This window comes from Nyctereutes procyonoides, unplaced genomic scaffold, assembly GCF_905146905.1.
Source record: "Nyctereutes procyonoides isolate TBG_1078 unplaced genomic scaffold, NYPRO_anot_genome, whole genome shotgun sequence".
Lineage (NCBI taxonomy): Eukaryota > Metazoa > Chordata > Mammalia > Carnivora > Canidae > Nyctereutes > Nyctereutes procyonoides.
In genome coordinates, this window is record NW_026575026.1 from 8,172,889 (window position 1) to 8,186,302 (window position 13,414).

Consider the following 13,414-nt stretch of genomic DNA (forward strand, 5'->3'; position numbering starts at 1 on the left):
AGTTGTTAATTGGAATTTTATGGTAAAAGGTTGCAAAAATATGCATAAACATATGGTTACTGTGATTTGCATAGTCTCATGGCATCTTCTTAGAAGATATTTATTAATTACATAAGGAGGCTCCTGGCAGACACCATCTTAACTAAGTGATCAGAGTTATTGTCACTAAGATTAATCTATCCATATTATGTGCCTCCTGATGTGCCACACAGTGAAGGGCACAAGATTGCTTCTATAGCATTCTTGCCAAAGATGTATAACCTCACTTTAGTATGAGAAAATACCATAAAAACCCAAATTAAAGGAGTGTCTAAAAATAGCAACCAGACAATACTCTTCTTAAATAAGAGTTAAAGAAAGACTGTGGCAACTGTCACAAGTTGAAAAGAGTGAAGACACTGGGCAAGATAATTCAAGAAGGGAACCTAGATCGTGTATCAGAAAGAAAAAAGAACACTAGCAGGATAATTGACAGCATCTGAATAAGGATTCCTAGTTTTGAACATTTTATTATTTATGTAAAAATGTTAATATTGAAAACCTAGTAAATTAAAATTTTTTCATTCTTTCTGTTTTTTTTCTTTCTTTTATTGGAATTCAAGAAACTGCTTGTTTATTATTTATTTACTTTATCAGTATAAGATATACATTTATTTTATTTTATATATTTTACTCAATTATTATCATTATTTAATTTATTGTTCAAAGCGTCCCAGATTTTGGAAACTTTTTTATATATTGGTTCCTATATCCTTTTGGTATGACTCCATTCTTTTATTTTAATTTTTTTTAAGGTTGTATTTATTTATTTGAGAGAGTGAAACAAGAGCAGAGGTAGGAGCAGAGGGACAAGCATACTCCCTGCTGAGAAAGGAACCCAACTTGGGGGTCCATCCCAGGACCTGAGATCATGACTAGCTAAGCTGAAATCAGACCCTCAACTGACTGAGCCACTTAGGTGCCCAAAATGTACTCAATTTCTTTTAAAAAAGGAAAGAAAACTTAGATCTTTTATTCTTATAGCATTAGTTACAGAATATATCTTTTTATCTCAAAGAGAAAAATTCTGGGGGGGCAAGGTAAGATAGTGGAGGAGCAGGGTCCTCACCTCACCTGGCCCCAAGAACTCACCTAGATAACTTTCAAACTACCCTGAAAACATACAAATTCCACCTGAGATTTACAGAGAGAACAGCGGGGACGCTACAGAGAGAAGGGTTTGTGCTTCTAACAAGGTAGGAAGGCGGGAAAAATAAAAATAAAAAAGAGGGGGGAGGGGCAAGATGGCGGAAGAGCAGGGTCCCCAAATCACCTGTCCCCACCAAATTACCTAGATAACCTTCAAACCATCCTGAAAATCTACGAATTCGGCCTGAGATGTAAAGAGAGACCAGCTGGAACGCTACAGTGAGAAGAGTCCGCGCTTCTATCAAGGTAGGAAGACGGGGAAAGAGAAATAAAGGAACAAAAGGCCTCGGAGGGGGAGGGGCCCCGCGAGGAGCCGGGCTGAGGCCGGGGCGAGTGTCCCCAGGACAGGAAAGCCCCTTCCCGGAGGAGCAGGAGCTGCACCAACCTTCCCGGGCGGAAGGAAAGGGGCTCGCAGGGAGTTGGAGCAGGACCCAGGAGGGCGGGGATGCCCTCGGGCTCCCGGGGACACTAACAGACACCTGCGCCCCGGGGGAGTGCGCCGAGCTCCCAAAGGGCTGCAGCGCGCACGGCGGGGCCGGAGCAGCTCGGAGGGGCTCGGGAGCGGCTCCGCGGAGGGGGCTGCAGGGCGGGAGCGCGAATCCACCAGCGCAGGCCCCGGAGCACAGGGCGCCGGGACACAGCCCAGGATCCGGCCTCCCCCGGGACAGGCAGAGGCCGGGAGGGCCCAGGACAGCAAGGACGCTCCTGCCCCGAGCTGAGCAGATCAGCGGCCCCGCCCCGGAGCCTCCAGGCCCTGCAGACGGAGAGCCGAGAGCCATGAGCCCCGTAGTTCCTGGGGAGGCTGAATCCAGGCTTCCAGAGTTGCCATAGCAACTGCGGCTGTTCCTCCTGGGGCCTGACGGGGTAAACAACCCCCGCTGAGCCCTGCAGCAGGCAGGGGCAGAGCAGCTCCCCCAAGTGCTAACACCTGAAAATCAGCACAGCAGGCCCCTCCCCCAGAAGACCAGCTGGACGGACCAGTGATACTCCCCCGTGTTCCAATACAACTTGTTTTTGGCCACTCTGCACTGAGCAAAATGACTAGAAGGAAAACCTCACCTCAAAAGAAAGAATCAGAAACAGCCCTCTCTCCCACAGAGTTACAAAATCTGGATTACACTTCAATGTCAGAAAGCCAATTCAGAAGCACCATTATACAGCTACTGGTGGCTCTAGAAAAAAGCATTAAGGCCTCACGAGACTTCATGACTGCAGAATTTAGATCCAATCAGGCAGAAATTAAAAATCAATTGAATGAGATGCAATCCAAACTAGAAGTCCTAACGACGAGGGTTAACGAGGTGGAAGAACGAGTGAGTGACATAGAAGACAAGTTAATGGCAAAGAGGGAAACTGAGGAAAAAAGAGACCATCAATTAAGGGACCATGAAGACAGATTAAGGGAAATTAATGACAACCTAAGGAAGAAAAACCTACGCTTAATTGGGGTTCCCGAAGGTGCCGAAAGGGACAGAGGGCCAGAATATGTATTTGAACAAATCCTAGCTGAAAACTTTCCCAATCTGGGAAGGGAAACAGGCATTCAGATCCAGGAAATAGAGAGATCCCCCCTAAAATCAATAAAAACCGTTCAACACCTCGACATCTAATAGTGAAGCTTGCAAATTCCAAAGATAAAGAGAAGATCCTTAAAGCAGCAAGAGACAAGAAGTCCCTGACTTTCATGGGGAGGAATATTAGGGTAACAGCAGACCTCTCCACAGAGACGTGGCAGGCCAGAAAGGGCTGGCAGGATATATTCAGGGTCCTAAATGAGAAGAACATGCAACCAAGAATACTTTATCCAGCAAGGTTCTCATTCAAAATGGAAGGAGAGATAAAGAGCTTCCAAGACAGGCAGGAACTGAAAGAATATGTGACCTCCAAACCAGCTCTGCAAGAAATTTTAAGGGGGACTCTTAAAATTCCCCTTTAAGAAGAAGTTCAGTGGAACAATCCACAAAAACAAGGACTAAATAGATATCATGATGACACTAAACTCATATCTGTCAATAGTAACTCTGAACGTGAATGGGCTTAATGACCCCATCAAAAGGCGCAGGGTTTCAGACTGGATAAAAAAGCAGGACCCATCTATTTGCTGTCTACAAGAGACTCATTTTAGACAGAAGGACACCTACAACCTGAAAATAAAAGATTGGAGAACCATTTACCATTCAAATGGTTCTCAAAATATACCCTAAAAACTATAGAACACTTCTGAAAGACATTGAGGAAGACACAAAGAGATGGAAAAATATTCCATGCTCATGGATTGGCAGAATATTGTGAAAATGTCAATGTTACCCAGGGCAATTTACACGTTTAATGCAATCCCTATCAAAATACCATGGACTTTCTTCAGAGACTTAGAACAAATTATTTTAAGATTTGTGTGGAATCAGAAAAGACCCCAAACAGCCAGGGGAATTTTAAAAAAGAAAACCATATCTGGGGGTTCACAATGCCAGATTTCAGGTTGTACTACAAAGCTGTGTTCATCAAGACAGTGTGGTACTGGCACAAAAACAGACATATAGATCAATGGAACAGAACAGAGAACCCAGAAGTGGACCCTGAACTTTATGGTCAACTAATATACGATAAAGAAGGAAAGACGATCCACTGGAAGAAAGACAGTCTCTTCAATAAATGGTGCTGGGAAAATTGGACATCCACATGCAGAAGAATGAAACTGGACCACTCTCTTGCACCATACACAAAGATAAACTCAAAATAGATGAAAGATCTAAATGTGAGACAAGATTCCATCAAAATCCTAGAGGAGAACTCAGGCAACACCCTTTTTGAACTTAGCCACAGTAACCGGAGAAGGACAAACAGTGTATGTTCTCATTCATTTGGGGAATATGAATAATAGTGAAAGGGAATATAAGGGAAGGGAGAAGAAATGTGTGAGAAATATCAGAAAGGGAGACAGAACATAAAGACTTCTAACTCTGGGAAATGAACTAGGGGTGGTGGAGGGGGAGGAGGGCGGGGGGTGGGGGTGAATGGGTGACGGGCACTGAGGGGTACACTTGACGGGATGAGCACTGGGTGTTATTCTGTATGTTGGTAAATTGAACACCAATAAAATTAATTAAAAAAAAATAAAAAAATAAAAAAGAACCCAGTGGGGGAGGCCCCGCCAGGAGCCGGGCTGAGGCTCCGGGAGAGCCCCCGGGACAGGAGAGCCCCGCCCGGCAGCGGGAACCTCACCAATCCCCCCGATTCCTCCCCGGAGAAGCCTCGCAGGGACCTCGGGCAGGGCCGGGGGGGGGCCGCGGGGCCTCCAGCCTCCCGGGGTCACTCACAGAGGAGGGTGGGGAGAGCGCTGCACCCCGCGGCCGAGCTCGGGAGAGGACCGGGGCTGGGGGGCCTCGGAGAGAAGCCGGGGGTGGGGGGGGCTGGGGGGGCCTCGGGGAGAAGCCGGGGGTCGGGGGGGCTGGGGGGGATGCACCTGCTGCCTTCGGTGCAGTCCCCCCCACCCATGTTGCAGGCCCCGATCCCAGGGCGCCGGGGACACGGCTGGGATCCTGCGCTCCCCCCGGGACAGGCGGAGGCGGGGAGGGCCCAGGACAGCGAGGATGCTCCTGCCCTGGGGCCCCCAGCTGTGTAGGGCAGCGCCCCCCGCCCCGGGAGCACCCAGGCTCCTGCGGACCGGGAGACTGCGGTGGTTCCTGGGGAGCTGACTCCAGGGCTGGGGACCTGGCCGCCGCCGGTGGGGTGTCCCTCCTGGGGTCACCTTGTGCCTGGGGGGGCAGGGCCGCCAAGGGACAGGGGCCTCACGGGGTGAACAGCTCCCACTGGGCAGTGCACCTGGCGGGGGGCAGGAGGGGGGGGCAGCTTCCCCCAGGTGCACACACCTGAGAACCAGCACAGCAGCCCCTGCCCCAGAAGACAGCAAGGGGGACAGGGGAAGAGCAAGTTCTGGACCGAGCAGCACTGGGAAGCTCCAGGATAAGTTGAGGGATTTACAGTATATAGAACCAGAGGGTACCCCTCTTTTATATTTTTTCTTCCTTTTTCCGTACAACTCATTTCTAAATCAGACTGTAAATTTCCAATGTTTTTTTTTTTCTTTTTTCCCACCTTAACTACAATAGTTTACCACTTCTTCATTTTTAAGATTCTGCCTTTTTGATGTTCATATTTCTACAATTACAGGCCCTGGACATATTTTCCATTTCTAGATTCCCTTTAACACACTCAACTTAATTTTGGGAGATATGCAAGATATTTTTTTTTGTTTTGTTTTGTGATTTTTGTTTTCTCTGCCTCATTTTGTTCTATAATGACAGAAGTTAATACCTTCTAAAACATGACTAGCATGCACCCAGAACCAAGGGGTGAACCGTGCTGGTTCATTCTGTGACATTCCTCATTCCCATTCTGCCCCCTTCTTTTATCTCATTTATGTTTTCGCAATGTTGGGGTCTTCTACAAGTATTTCTGGTTTAAATAAATTTGGGACTGACCATCTTCAAATATACAGATTTAATACACTCAGAAACAAGAAGATTACCCTCTAGAACCCCTCATGTAGACTACATTCTCCTTCTAATATAACTTTGTCACCACCACCATCTCCCAGACCCTCCTTTTTTTCTTCTCCTTTTTTTTTCTTCTTTCTTTTTTTTTTCTCTTCTTCTTTGGGATTCTTGGTCTTTTATTTTTTAACTACTTTGTTTTAAAATTTGTTTTTCATTTTAGTGCTCCTGTTCTTATTTTGTTCTGATCTTTGTTTTCAATTTCTGGTCTCTGACCTCGGCAGAATCATCTAGGATGAAATTTACTTACATCGTGGTTGATATTCTTAACCCACCCCGCTCATACCACCACTCTGCAATAAGCAAAATGACTAAAAAGAAAAACCCACCACAAAAGAAAGAATCAGAAACAGTACTATCTGCCACAGAATTACAGAATTTGGATTATAATTCGATGTCAGAAAGTAATTCAGAAGCACAATTATAAAGCTACTGGTAGCTCTGGAAAAAAAAAACATAAAGGAATCAAGAGATTCATGACTGCAGAATTTAGATCTAAAAAGGCCAAAATTAACAACAAATTAAATGAGATGCAATCCAAACTGGAGGTCCTAACGACAAGGGTTAATGAGGTAGAAGAATGATTGAGTGACATAGAAGACAAGTTGATGGCAAGGAAGAAGCTGATGAAAAAGAGAAAAACAATTAAAAGACCATGAGAAAAAGTAAAGGGAAATAAATGATAACTTCAGAAGGAAAAATCTACGTATATGTGGGATTCCAGAAAGTGCCGAGAGGGACAGAGGGACATAAAGCATATTTGAACAAATCATAGCTGAGAACTTCCCTAATTCGGTAGGGAAACAGGCAATCAGATCCCAGAGATAGAGAGGTCCCCCGCTAATATCAATAAAAACCGTTCAACAACTCGACATTTAATAGTGAAACTTGCAAATTCCAAAGATAAAGATAAAATCCTTAAAGCAGCAAGAGACAAGAGATCCCTAACTTATATGGGGAGAACTACTAGATTAACAGCAGACCTCTCCACAGAGACCTGGCAGGCCAGAAAGGGCTCGCAGGATATATCCAGGGTCCTAAATGAGAAGAACATGCAGCCAAGAATACTTTATCCAGCAAGGCTCTCATTCAGAATAGAAGGAGAGATAAAGAGCTTCCAAGATAGGCAGGAACTGAAAGAATATGGGACCTCCAAACCAGCTCTGCAAGAAATATTAAGGGGGATTCTGTAAAAGAAAAAGGAAGCCCCAGGAAACAATCCACAAAAACAGGGACTGAATAGGTATCATGATGACACTAGGTTCATATCTTTCAATAGTAACTCTGAACATGAATGGGCTTAATGATCCCATCAAAAGGCACAGGGTTTCAGACTGAATAAAAAAGCAAGACCCATCTATTTGCTGTCTAAAAGAGACACATTTTAGACCTAAGGACACCTGCAGCCTAAAAATGAAAGGTTGGAGAACCATTTACCATTTACCATTCAAATGAGCTTTCCTCAAAAGAAAGCTGGGGTAGCAATCCTCATATCAGATAAATGAAAGTTTATTCCAAAGACTGTAGTAAGAGAGAAAGAGGGATACTGTATCACATGTAAAGGATCTATCCAACAAGAGGATCTAACAATCATGAATATTTATGCCCCTAATGTAGGAGCTGCAAAGTATATCAATCAATTAATAACCAAAGTAAAGACATACTTAGATAATAATACACTAATATTGGGAGACTTCAACACGTTGCTTTCTGCAAATGACAGATATTCTAACACAACATCTGCAAAGAAACAAGGGCTTTAAGTGATACACTGGGCCAGATGAATTTTACAGATATTTATGAAGCTTTGCATATGAACGCAACTGAATACACATTCTTCTCAAGTGCACATGGAGTTTTCTCCAGAATAGAGCACATATTGGGACACAATTCAAGTCTCAACCAATACCAAAAGATTGGGACCGCCCCTGCATATTTTCAGACCCAATGCTTTGAAACTTGAATTCAATCACAAGAAGAAATTTGGAAGAAACTCAAACATGTGCAGGTTAAAGAGTATCTTGCTAAAAGATGAATGGGTCAACCAGGAAATTAAAGAAGAATTAAAAAGATGCATGGAAACTAATGAAAATGAAGATGCAACCATTCAAAATCTTTGGGATAGAGCAAAAGCATTCCTAATAGGTAAATACATGCAATACAAGCATTCCTTAAAAAGTTGGGAAAAAAACTCAAACACACAAACTACCATCACACCTAAAGGAACTGGAGAAAGAACAGCAAATAAAACCTACACCCAGCAGAAGAAGAGAGTTAATAAAGATTCAAGAAGAATTCAATAAAATAGAGACCAGAAGAACTGTAGAACAGATCAACAAAACCAGGAGTTGGTTCTTTGTAAGAATTAATGTCAGAAAGGGAGACAGAACATAAAGACTCCTAACTCTGGGAAATGAACTAGGGGTGGTGGAAGAGGAGGAGGGCGGGGTGTGGGGGTGAATGGGTGATGGGCACTGACGGGGGCACTTGATGGGATGAGCACTGGGTATTATTCTGTATGTTGGCAAATTGAACACCAATAAAAAATAAATTTATTATAAAAAAAAGAATTAATAAGATAGATAAACCCCTAGCCAGCCTTATTAAAAACAAAAGAGAAAAGACTCAAATTAATAAAATCATGAATGAATTAGGAGAAATCACAACAAATACCAAGGAAATACAAAACATATGATGAGCAGCTATACGCCAATAAATTAAGTGATCTAGAAGAAATGGACATATTTCTGAAAAACCACAAACTACTTAAACTGTAGTAGGAAGAAACCTGAAGAGGCTGATAATCAAGAAGGAAATTGAAGCAGTCATCAAAAACCTCCCAAGACACAAAGTCCAGGGCCAGATGGCTTCTTAGGGGAATACTATCAAACCTTTAAATAAGAAACAATACCTATTCTACTAAAGTTCCCGAAAGATGGAAAGGGACGGAATACTTCCAAACTTGTTTTATGAGGGCAGCATTACCTTAATTCCAAAAAAAAAAGACCCACCAAAAAGAATTATAGACCAATATCCTGATGAACATAGATGCAAAAATTCTCACCAAGATACTAGCCAATAGGATCCAACAATACATTAAGAAAATTATTCACCATGACCAAGTGGGATTTATCCTCAGGATGCAAGGCTGGTTGAACATTCATAAAACAATCAACATGATAGACCATATTAATGAGAAAAAAAAAACAAAAAAACAAGAACCATATGATCCTCTCAATAGATGCAGAGAAAGCATTTGACAAAATACAGCATCCATTCCTGATCAAAAGTCTTCAGAATGTAGGGATAGAGGGAATATTCCTCAGCATCTTAAAACCCATCTACGAAAAGCCCACAGCAAATATCATTCTGAATAGGGAAGCACTGGGAGCCTTTCCCCTAAGATCAGGAACAAGACAGGGATGTCCACTCTCACCACTGCTATTCAACATAGTACTGAATTCCTAGCCTCAGCAATCACACAGCAAAAAGAAATAAAAGGCATTCAAATTGGCAAAGACGAAGCCATACTCTCCCTCTTCACAGTAGACATGATACTGCACGTAAAAAACCCAAAAGCCTCCACCCCAAGTTTGCTAGAACTCCTACAGCATTTGGTAGCATGGCAGGATACAAAATCAATGCCCAGAAATCAATGGCATTTCTATACACTAACAATGAGACTGAAGAAAGAGATATTAAGGACTCAATCCCATTTACAATTGTGCCCAAAAGCATAAGATGCCTAGGAATAAATCTAACCAAAGAGGTAAAGGATATGTACCCTAAAAACTACAGAACACTTAAAGAAATTGAGGAAGACACAAAGAGATGGAAAAATATTCCATGCTCATGGATTGGCAGAATTAATATTGTGAAAATGTCAATGTTACCCAGGGCAATTTACACGTTCAATGCAATCCCTATCAAAATACCATGGACTTTTTCAGAGTTACCACAGTCACTTTGCTAATTTGCTCCTGCAGCCAGCACTACGATGGTTGATGATAGAAGTTTACTGATGTCAACTGGCTGACTCATCTTGCCTTTTTTATTGTTTAGCATCTCTGCTGTGATGGATGTTCTCCGGTGGACATCAGCATGGTATCTCATGGTTGAGCGTTCCATCTCTGACAGCAATGTAATATGCCAGGACTTCTTTAATTCCTGAGAAGACTTACAAATCACTGTCTTCCTTTTAACGGTATCAAGCAGTGAACAGCAAGATTACAAGCCGCAAAAGAAAATGTGTGCATTTATTTGGGATCTTAGGAATTGCAATCTGGGAAGCATAGAGTTGTTTAAAGTTGATAGTGTGTTTTGGAGAGAGAAAGGAGATTAGGGTTTTAAAACAGGAAGGAGAATAGGTTGTTCTGAATGAAATCTGATTAGTGCTGGTATAGGTACGGTTACACTGTAATCTATATGTGATTGGTTGCTGCCAGAAAGTCCACTTATGTCTGTTCTAACATGAAGCAGATATGTTGGCTTTCAGCTGAGTTCTGCAACAATTCTGAGAATTAGAGATAGAAGATGTGCATGAGCCCAACTTCCTCCATGTCCTTCAGCCTCCATTTTATTTATATATTTACTTTCTATCTATCTATCTATCTATCTATCTATCTATCTATCTATCTATCTACTTTTTATATTAAAAGATTTTATTTATTTATTCATGAGAGACACAGAGAGAGAGGCAGAGACACAGGCAGAGGGAGAAGCAGGCTCCTTGCAGGGAGCCTGATGTGGGACTCAATCTGGGACCCGGGGATCACGCCCTGAGCTGAAGGCAGATATTCAATCGCTGAGCCACCAGGCTTTCCTGGCTCAATTTTATTATTTTATTTTATTTTATTTTATTTTATTATTTTATTTTATTATTTATTTTATTTTATTTTATTCATTTATTTTATCTTGCTCCATTTTAAATAACCTTTTAGGCAATGTTTATTCCACTTTATCCCCTCCATTATCAATAAATATATGTTATGTATACAATATCATAGAACATATGTAACATATAAAATGTATGCTGTGTGACATGTATGTGACATGTTATCCATGTGACATGTTTTGTAATATATAACATATCTTATATATGTTGTCTATTTATGTGTTGTGTATATAATATACAGTCATGTAAATAAAACATGTTATATACTATCTGCCTATGTCTCGGCCTATCTCTGTGTCTCTTGTGAATAAATAAATAAAATCTTAAAAAAAAAAGAATGAGCGCAGAGAAAATAAGATCTGAGTTATAAAAACATTAACGTATCAGTAACCTAAAAACCATATACTTTGTATGAGGTTATAGGAGGCAATGACTTGGAGAATACAAGGAAGGTTGCTAAAATTAAAGAGTCACAGATCATAGGAAAAAAAGCTCTTAGATGTGATTCCATAGCGAGTTCATGCAAGTTCATGCAAGGTAATGTGAAGGAAAACAGGGCATCAAATGAGAAACAACCAAAATGGAAAGTTGGTTAGTAAATGAGGTGAGAAGGTGGGCAGATCCATGACCTAAAAACAAACCAGAAGAAACAAACAAACAAAAACATTAAACAGATAATACAAAGGCCAAAGTTTCTAAGACAAATCTGCTAAAAATTAACCAAGAATCATAGTCATAGAGAATAATCTCTCAGATGATGTTACATAAAGCCTTGCACAATATTATGAAGAGAAAACAGGGCATCAAAATGTAAACAATCAAAGTAGAAAAATGGACAGTGAGTGGAATGGGTGGGTGGGTTCGTGGGTCAGTGGGAATAAAAGATGAACTCAATTATCCAGTCACAAAGAGCATAGGGAATGAGTAAAGAAAAATATTCTTATTGTACTAATATATACATATATATTACGAGGCCATCAAAAAGAATGAAATCTGCCATTTGCAACAATGTGGATGGAGCTAGAGAGTATTATGCTACATGAAATAAGTCAGTCAGAGAAAGACAAATACCATACGATGTCACTCATATGTGGAACTTAAAAAACAAAACAGATGAACATAGGGGAAGGGGGACAAAAGGAAAGCAAACAATAAGAGACTCTTACCATAGAGAAGAAACTAAGGGTTGAAGGAGAAAGGTGGGTGTGGGATGGTTAAATAGGTGATAGGTATAAAGGAGGGCACTTGTTATGATGAGCGCTGCACGTCATATGTAAGTGATGAATCACTAAATTCTACCACTCCTGAAACTAATATTACGCTACAGGTTAGTTAACTAGGATTTAAACAAAAATTTGTGGGAAAAAAAACGAAACTAAAAGGAAAGACACGTAGGGAACATTTTAGGTAATTAAGGGGACAGAGATACAAGAGATCAATACACATAAACTTTTTACAACAAAGTCAGTTTTATTGTCTGGCTTTCCAGAGATGGTTTGCCTTTCGTGAATAGGCACCCAGCATGCATCAGTGCATAATCAGCATTGCTTATTTATTCTCGGGGTAGAAACTGACAAAGCAGATCAGTCCCTTGGTCAAATTACAAATATACCAAAAGGAGATGTGCAGCATTTCGTGACTGAATCTCCCTTACTACCCATTCCCTCACGCTTAGTAATATTTATCCTCAGTTTTTCATTTTATTATTTTTCCGATGACACCAATTTAGATCCTGGAAACACTTGATGAGCTGAATCATGGGACAGTTCTCAGGCTTCTATTCTTTCCAGGCAGTTATCAAGCAGCCTTCCCTTTACATTAAACCATAATATTTAGCACATGTCAGAACTTCAAGTTTCCTTGGTCAGAAAAAATAAATGACATGGATATGAAGATGAAAGACACTATTTTATTTAGTGCATCTCACTTACCGTGCACTTTACTGATTGCAGAAAGTCCCGGAATTTGGTCCTGTAATAATGTTTCTTGTATATAATATACACGGAAGGATGAGTCTGCGTACTATAAAAGGGAAAGGTTGCTGATTCATGGTGAGGTTTGCATCAGGAGGGAGGACTTCTGAACCCTGAGGTTTCTCTGCTTGCCTTTCACTATAGCCCTAAAGGATAGTCACCTTCCCACAAGTAACCTGTCTGTGCTGTGGTAGCTGGCTGAGTACAACCGGAGACCAGATTGAGACAAGAGTGATCAGTGCAAATTCTCCATGCAGCAGATCTATATTTAATGTGGAAGAGAAGTATAAGCTTTAGAAAACAATATCTTATTCAACCACTGACATCGACCTTGGGGTAGGGCATTTCTTCATTTTCAGGGAGCGGGGCAGTGAGTTCTGACCTAGGCCCGTGTCCCATGTGAAACGCTGTCTTCCCCAAATCATAGGGATCCACAGGTAGAACAGAAAATAAAACATGCTTAAAATGCTATAGGAGGAAGTAAACATATCACAAATATCATACGAGATACAAACCTAATGCTGAGGAGATGGAAAACAGGATAGTCATTTAGAATTTAGCATGAATCATAAAGATAACACCAGAGAAATACTGACTTAGAAATAGAATGTACCAGTTACCTTCAATTTGTAATGCATGAGAAGAGAAATTATTGAATATCTGAATCTAGAAAGGGGCAGAGGTGAGGGTGTTTTATTAGATATGTAACTCTCTCACATACATGATTTTCTTTTCATTTTTGTCATTGTTGAAATGTTTGCTTAAACTTTAAAACGCTGGCATACTCTGATTATCTTACCCTACAG